Genomic DNA, 9,173 nt, shown 5'->3' with positions numbered 1-9,173 from the left:
GCTTGTAACACCGAGAGGTACAGACTAACCAGCGAGCTCATGGTGACCCAGAACTCATTGGAGTGTGTGAGGGGCTACAATGGTCCTAAAAGCCCCCTTACTAAGATGCTAAGAAAAACACGTTTGCTTTCTTAAAACAGAAAGAATTTGCGATAATTCAGGTTGGAGTGAGCTTTTAGTAAGGGGGCTTTTAGGATCATTGTAGTCCCTTACACACTCCAATGAGTTCTGGGTCACCATGAGCTTGCTGGTTAGTCTGTACCTCTCGGTGTTACAAGCCCTACTGCATAGAGCCAAATTAATCCATGCCATGCACTGATGAGGATCAAACAATCCGAAACTGTATGCATGTTGGATTATTATGGCTCTGTACAAATTAACAAGCTGACACATCATTGCATTCCAGCGGTTCTGGTGGTGTGTTTAGCTTCTAACGGTAATAATGGTTCATTTGCATATATTCAGCAGTGATGCACTGGGAGACATCTCAAGCTCACTCCAACCTGAATTATCGCAAATTCTAGGGGCCTGATTCACAAAGCGGTGATAACTCAGTTATCATGCCTAAAAGACTTTAGGCATGATAACCTTTGCACCACACTGGTGAAAAACCAGTTTAGGCGTGATAAGTTTAGGTGTGATAAGTTTAGGTGTGATAAGTTTAGGCATGCTAAGTTTAGATAAGTGTAGATAGCGTGCAAAGTCCCGCACGCAAAGCAGCGCCATTAAACTCTATGCGAAGTGCACCAGACTTTGCTAGCGCAAAACTTTTGATCAGCTGTGCACTGCGGTGCTAACGCAGTTGGTGCTTAAACTTATCACGCCTAAACTTATCACACCTAAACTTATCATGCCTAAACTTATCACACCTAAACTTATCATGCCTAAACTTATCACACCTAAACTTATCACACCTAAACTTATGCCTAAACTGAGTTTAGGCGTGATAAAGGGCTTTTCACCAGGGTGCTAACTGTTAGCACCGCTTTGTGAATCAGGCCCTTTCTGTTTTAGGAAAGCAAACTTTTTGTTTTTCCTAGTTGTATATACAAATGAAAAAAAGTTGGTAAGAATATAGAATAATATAGTACAATCTATATATATATATAAAATCGTGTGTGTGTGTGTGTGTGTGTGTGTGTGTGTGTGTGTGTGTGTGTGTGTGTGTGTGTGTGTGTGTGTGTGTGTGTGTGTGTGTGTGTGTGTGTGTGTGTGTGTGTGTGTGTGTGTGTGTGTGTGTGTGTGTGTGTGTGTTATACAGATCCCTTACTACCTGGGATGATATGTTCTGGGGGTGTCGCGCCCCCCCCCCCTCCCTTGCACACTTGGGCGGAGCTACAAACAGCAAATCAGATTCCACCCATTCATGTCAATGGAAAAAATGTAAAAGGCTGCCATTCTCACAGTAATCAAGCCAGAGTCCCCACACTTGGCACAGGTGGTCACTTGGTGACCCAGGTTACAAATCCAGGAATAGTGGGCGGAGCATAAAGCAGCCAATCAAATTTCAGCCATTCATTTTGAATGAGAAAATGTAAACTGCAGCCATTTTTAGACTGTTAATGGCAGGGTTCTCAAACTTGCTACAGTCGGTCTTTGGGTGACTGGGGTCCAAATTTACTAAAGGGGCGGGGCCACAAACAGCCAATCAGATTTCCTTGGTGGATAAACTGCTTCCATTCACACATTTTTGATGCCAGGAACCTGAAAGCTCACAAACTTGGTCATTGAGTGACTTTGTGTCAAGGTTACAAAAAGTGGGTGGAGCTAAAAACAAATTTCACTGGGAAAATATAAACTGCAGCCCTTCTTACACCGTTAATGGCAGGGTTCTCAAACTTTGCACAGTTGGTCACTGGGTGAATGAGATTAAGATTTTGGAAGGTAGGTGGAACCTACAACAGTCAATAAAAATGCACCTTTCGATTTTCAAGGGTAATATTTAAGCTGCTACCTGTAACGATTGAGGAATTATCTCCGTGATCAGCGCACAGGACGTGCGCTGACACTGCGGAAATCCTCCACAAGCGTATAACTTGAGGGAACCCAGCAAAGGTGCAAGGCAATTCCTGTCGGCAGGTGGAGCTGTGGAGTTCAGAGGAACAGCTCCTCTGCCCTGCCACAGACGCCAGACAGGAATTGCACGAAGGGAAGAAACGCAGGGCAAGATAGCCCTGAAAGAGAGAGGTCAAAGCGACAGAGGGTATGTGTGTCCACCAATCTAGTCGCCACCCTGCGACGATGAACACACAACCAGGAAGATAAGTGAGAAGGCAATCGCCAGAGATGGCAGTTGCTAACAGCGACACAAGACCGAATAAGCACAGATGAGGAATGTATGTATGTCCACCAATCTAGTAGCCAACCTGCGACGGTGGACACACAACAGAGGAAACCGAGTGAGAACGCAATCGCCTGAGAAGCGAATGAGAATGAGCAAAGGGACAGATTGTATGTGTGTACACCAATCTAGTTGCCAACCCGCGACGGTGCACACACAACAGCAGATATGAAGTAGGAACGCAATCGCGAGAGAGGCGATCGCCAGAGGTGACACAAGGCTACAGCAAGGCAGAGCACGAGAGTAGCAAAGGCACAGCAAATCATACAATGAGAGGATAAGGAAAATAACAAACGCTAACTAAACGCGAACACCGCACTCATTCGCAACAGCAAACGCGTTTACTGCGCGGTCTCCGTGTGTTAAGCACAACAGAGACAAGCACGCCTAACTAACCACCGACAGACAAACATGAAACAGAGGACGCGAGTGCTTGCTTAACGGTTACCTCACCGAGCCTCCAGCAAGCGTTCGTATCAGACAAGACAGATACACGAAAACAGGAATAAGTGAGAGATGCGATCCACCGCTCTTTCCGCCAGAGCGAGTGCGATCCAAGTAAGGCAACAGGGCTAGCAGGATCCCCTGCTCTTTCCACCAGAGCAAGTGCGATCCAAGTATAGCAAGATAGCTTTAGCAGGATCCACTGCTCTTTCCGCCAGAGCGAGTGTGATCCAAGTATAGAAACAGAGCGAGCTGAATCCACTGCTCTTTCCGCCAGAGCAAGTGCGATCCAAGTACAGCAAGAGAGACAGAACAGGCAATACAAATAATACAATCCTGACTGCTCTAGCAAGGATGCCTAGCGCAGCCCCAGGAATTACTCTAAGCTAATCTTCAAACAATAAGCATGGCTGACACTCCAGGAGTGTTTCACAGGACAAACCCTTATGACCAGCGACGTACTGTGGAATCACATGGTATATATAGAGCAAGCCTACAAAGGATGTGGCTAGGCAATTTGCATGACAAACGTATGCAAATCCCTCAGCAGCAAGCTGCAAAACTGACAAAAGGTCTCTTTTCCAGAGACCTGCAGCATGCAGACCTGAACAGTGGTCAAAAAGCTGCCTGCCTGCGCAGGCAGCTGAGCGGATCATTACACTACCATTCTTATACTGTTAATAGCAGATGCCTCAAACCTGGTACAGTTGGTCACTGGGTGATTAGCGTTCAAATTCAGAAAGGGGGCGGAGCCACAAACACCAATCAGATTTGTTTATTTTTCAATGGGAATATACAAAGTATTGATACCAAGGACCCCAAAGCTGATAAACTTGATAACTGAGTGACTGTATGTCAAGGTTAGAAAAGTGTGCGGCGCCAACAACTTAATTTTTTACATGGCAGGGTTCCCAAACGTTACACAATTGGCCACTGGGTGACTGGGATGAATATTCAGAAATGTAGGTGGAGCCTAAAACAACCAATCAAAATTCACCTATTGATTTTCATGGGGAATATTTACATTGCTACCAGTCTTAAACTGTTAATGGCAGAGGCCTCAAACCTGATACAGTCAGTTATTGGGTGACTGGGGACCAACTTCACTAAAGGGGGTGGAGCCACAAACAGCCAATCAGATTTTTTAGATTGATTTCAGACATTATGTTATTGGCAGGGTTCTCAAACTTGTTGGAACAGTTGGTCACTGGGTGACTGGGGCTAATATTCAGGAAAGTGGGTGGAGCCTACAACAGCCAATCAAAATTCACCTTTTGATTTTCAAGGGGAATATTTACATTGCTGCCATTCATATGCTCGTAATGGTAGAGGCCTCAAATCTGGTACAGTCAGTCACTGGGAGACTGGGGTTTAAATTCTGAAAAGGGAGCAGGCCAAAAACAGCCAATCAGATTTGTTTAATTTCAATGGTAAAATGCAACTTATTGATGCCAAAGACCCCAAAGCTCATAAACTTGGTCATTGAGTGACTGTATGTCAAGGTTAGAAATAGTGGGCGGAGCCAAAAACAACTAACTTTTTACATGGGAAAATATAAATTGCAGCTATTCTTACGCTGTTAATGGCAGGGTTCTCAAACTTGACACAGTTGGTCACTGGGTGACTGGGATTACTATTCAGAATAGTGGGTGGAGCCTACAAGAGCCAATCAAAATTTACCTATTGATTTTCAAGGGGAATATTGAAACTGATGTCATTCTTGCACTGTTAAATGCAGAGGCCTTAAACCTGCTACAGTCGGTCATCAAGTGATGGGGGTTCAAATTCACTAAAGGGGCGGAGCCACAAACAGCCAATCAGATTTGCTTTTCTGGATAAACTGCTTCCATTCACACAATTTTGATGCCAGGAACCCAAAAACTCACAAACTTGGTCATGACTGTGTGTCAAGGTTACAAAAAAGTGGGTGGAGTCAAAAACAGATTTTTCTGGGAAATTGTAAACTTCAGCCCTTCTACACTGTTAATGGCTGGGTTCTCAAACTTAACAATTGGTTACTGGGTGACTGTGATTAATGTTCAGGAAAGTGGGTGGAGCCTAAAAAAGCCAATCAAAATCACCTGTTGATTTTCAAGGGGAATATTAAAATTGCTGCCATTCTTGCACTGTTAATGGCACAAGCCTCAAACCTGCTACAGACGGTCATTGGGGTTCAAATTCAGAAAAAGGGACAGAGCCACAAACCGTTTCATTTCTTGGGAAAATACAAATTATTGATGCCAGGAACCTGAAAGCTCACAAACTTGGTCATTGAGTGACTGTGTGTCCAGGTTAGAAAAAGTGGGCGGAGCCAAAAACAAATTTCACTGGGAAAATGTAGACTGCAGCCCTTCTTACTGTTTATGGCAGGGTTCCCAAATTTTGGGAAGATGCCTCAAACCTGCTACAGGGGTTCAAATGTTGGAGAGGGGTGGAGCCACAAACATCCTATCTGATTTGTTTAATTTCTATTGGAATATACAAATTATTGATGCTAAAGACCCCAAAGCTCACATACTTAGTCATTGAGTGTTTGTGCGTTAGGGTTAGAAAGAGGGCTGAACCAACACCAGCCAAATACATATCCGGGCAACGCCGGATCATCAGTGGGTGGAGACAAATACAAATTTCACTGGGAAAATGTAAACTGCAGCCATTCTTACACTGTTAATAGTTCTTAAACTTTGCCCAGTTGGTCACTGAGTGACTGGGATTAATATTCAGAAAAGTGGGTGGAGCCTACAAAAGTGTATAAAGCTTCACCTATTGCTTTTCAAGGGGAATATTTAATTGCTACCATTCTTGCACTGTTAATGGCACAGGCCTCAAACCTGGTACAGTTGGTCATTGGGTCACTGGGGTTCAAATTCAAAAAAGGGGGTGGAGCCGCAAACAGCCAATCAGATTTTTTCATTTCAATGCAAATTATTGATGCCAAAGACCACAAAGCTCACAAACTTGGTCATTGAGTGTTTGTGCGTTAGGGTTAGAAAACATGGGAGGAGCAACAGCAGCTAAATACATTCCCGGGCAATGCTGGGTCATCAGCTAGTAGTATATAAAATGTAATAAATGTCCTCCCAGAGAAACGGGGTATATGTTAGTTACATATGGATTAGGGGGTTATACTCACCTCTGCCCCTCTGCTCCCGGATACAATCCCATACACATGCCCCAATCTACAGGACCCCAATCTCAGCAGCCCCTCCAATGGGCCAGGGGAATAACTATCTCCACTCCCCTTCAGCCTTTATCAATGAAGCAGCTCAGATCTATTTCCATATTCAGATCTTTTACCCTAAAGGCCACTCACACTTCAATATGCAGGGCGATTTTACCGCAATTAGTGGGGTAGAAATTACTGGACACCCTCGCTACCCCCGACGATCAGCACTTTGTTAAGCCCTGTACTGCGATCACTGGAGAATCGCGGCAAAATGCTGCATGCAACGTGTTTGCAATAGCTGCTCGTGGAACGCCTGCGATCAGCGGCAATCGCTGCAGCGAGATCACTGCCATATAGTTAGAATTGCGCTATCTTCAGGGATTAGCGGGAATCGGCCGCCAATCTCTGTAGTGTGAATTGGTTTCCATCTTATGGATCTACTCCGTCTATTTTATGAGAGGGATCTGATGAGATCTGCCTTTCATTGGCTGAATTCCTAACTACATAACATATCCATGGAAGGCAAGGTTATTGTCATGTGACTGGCTGTCTGTAATGAGCACAACCTTCTGCAGTTCTATGTCAGGCTGATAACTAGTGGTGGCCAGTCACCTGCCAATATCTCTGAGATGGTGCAAATTGTATGCTAATTATATGCAAAGTTATGCAGCTGCTGCCTCTTGTCCATTCCTAATCTGCATAAACTTTGCATGAACTTGGAATTCTCAGCAGCTCACTGACCCTCCCTAATGATGATTGCTCCTCCCCTCAGAATTCTCTAACAGGAAGTGATGATGTTTCTCTATTTGCAGCGCAGAGTCCCGGCATCAGGAACCTCTCAGAGACTCGTCTCTCTGTATCCACAGACTGTACAACGGATGATGATGTCACTGGACAAGAGTCTCCTGCAGATAGAGGGTCTTATTCCTGTTCCATGTGTGGGAAATGTTATGTGCGGAAATCACAGCTTGTCAAACATGAGAAATGTCACACTGTGGAGAAGCCATATTCCTGTGCTGAGTGTGGGAAATGTTTTGTGGGTAAATCACAGCTTGTCCGACATGAGAGATCCCACACTGGTGAGAAGCCTTATTCATGTGCTGAGTGTGGGAAATGGTTTCGGTGTAAAGGGGAGCTTGTCATACATGAGAGATGTCACACTGGTGAGAAGCCCTATTCATGTGCTGAGTGTGGGAAATGTTTTGTGCAGAAATCACAGCTTGTCATACATGAGAGATGTCACACTGGTGAGAAGCCCTATTCATGTGCTGAGTGTGGGAAATATTTTAGGTCTAAACGGGAGCTTGTTATACATGAAAGAGTTCACACTGGTGAGAAACCATATTCATGTGCTGAGTGTGGGAAATGTTTTGTGCAGAAGTCACAACTTGTCATACATGAGAGATCTCACACTGGTGAGAAGCCCTATTCATGTGCTGAGTGTGAGAAATGTTTTGTACGGAAATCACATCTTGTCATACATGGGAGATCTCATACTGGGGAGAAGCCCTATTCATGTGCTGAGTGTGGGAAATGTTTTCTGTCCAAAGCGGAGCTTGTCATACATGAGAGATGTCACACTGGTGAGAAGCCCTATTCATGTGCTGAGTGTGGGAAATATTTTGCAGATAAATCACAGCTTGTCAGACATGAAAGATCTCACACTGGTGAGAAACCGTATTCATGTGCTGAGTGTGGGAAATGTTTTTGTTGTAAAGGGGAGCTTGTCATACATGAGAGATCTCACACTGGTGAGAAGCCATATCCATGTGCTGAGTGTGGGAAATGTTTTGTGAATAAGTCACAACTTGTCATACATGAGAGAACTCACACTGGTGAGAAGCCATATTCATGTGCTGAGTGTGGGAAATGTTTTGCACAGAGATCACAGCTTGTCACACATGAGAGATCTCACACTGGTGAGAAGCCCTATTCATGTGCTGAGTGTGGGAAATGTTTTGTGTATAAATCACATCTTGCCAGACATGAGAGATCTCACACTGGTGAGAAGCCATATTCATGTGCTGAGTGTGGGAAATGTTTTGCACGGAAATCACATCTTGCCAGACATGAGAGATGTCACACTGGTGAGAAGCCCTATTCATGTGCTGAGTGTGGGAAATGTTTAGCACATAGATCGCAGCTTGTCATACATGAGAGAACTCACACTGGTGAGAAGCCCTATTCATGTGCAGAGTGTGGGAAACATTTTGCATATAAATCAAACCTTGTCAGACATGAGAGATGTCACATTGGTGGTAAGTAAGGGTCAGTGATAGCTTTGCCTCCAGAGAACCTGAAGTGGCCACAGCATACTGCTCTCCATCTCCCCAGCATAGCAGGCAGTAGGGAGGATGGAGAGGGGAGTGCAGCAGCCAATAACAGGCTTGTTCAGTTCCGCTTATCCCTCTCTCATCACTGGCAGAAGCTCTATTACTGCACTGAGTGTGGGAAATGGTTTGGCCATCAGTGGTCTTCTCCAGTGTTTGTTTTATCCCTTGCTAGAGGCACATGGCAGCATATTTACCCAGAATCCTGAGGACTCTTTCATGCTGCTCAGTGCATTGGTTTGTAAAGCAATAAAGTCCCTGAACTGAGGTGACATGATGGAATTATTATTATTTAGTATTTATATAGTGCTGACATCTTCCGCAGTGCTGTACATAGTACATAGTCATGTCACATAACTGTCCCTCAGAGGAGCTCACAATCTAATCCCTACCATAGTCACATGTCTATATACAGTACAGACCAAAAGTTTGGACACACCTTCTCATTCAAAGAGTTTTCTTTATTGCCATGACTATGAACATTGTAGATTCTCACTGAAGGCATCCAAACTATGAATTACCACATGTGGAAGTATAGTACATAACCAACAAGTGTGACACAACTGAAAATATGTCATATTCTAGGTTCTGCATAGTAGCCACCTTTTGCTTTGATTACTGCTTTGCACATTCTTGATGATTCTCATACATTTCCCAAAATCTAAATGTTCATTCAACACTTCTTAAAGAGGAGCTGTCAGCCATACTATCTCAGAAAAAAACACATATATATGTAGATAAATACTTGCTCTACTTACATAACATGTATTGCACTGTCCACATTTTGATTTTAGCGATTTTTCTATAGTAAAATAAAATAAGAAAACTCTTCTTAGGATTTTCCATTTTGACTGTCTATTTTGAAGCCAATCCTGACGTAATTTCCTCCCTT

At 44.0% G+C, this 9,173-nt stretch overlaps 1 pseudogene; it reads left to right on the top strand.

The window, feature by feature from the left end:
* The window catches only part of LOC137545326 (zinc finger protein 729-like), a 139,640-nt pseudogene that overhangs the window by 69,865 nt on the left and 60,602 nt on the right, over positions 1 to 9,173 (top strand).

The sequence above is a fragment of the Hyperolius riggenbachi genome, chromosome 2, assembly GCF_040937935.1.
Source record: "Hyperolius riggenbachi isolate aHypRig1 chromosome 2, aHypRig1.pri, whole genome shotgun sequence".
NCBI lineage: Eukaryota > Metazoa > Chordata > Amphibia > Anura > Hyperoliidae > Hyperolius > Hyperolius riggenbachi.
Note: the sequence above shows the minus strand (reverse complement) of the source record. Positions and strands in the feature narration are given on the sequence as shown.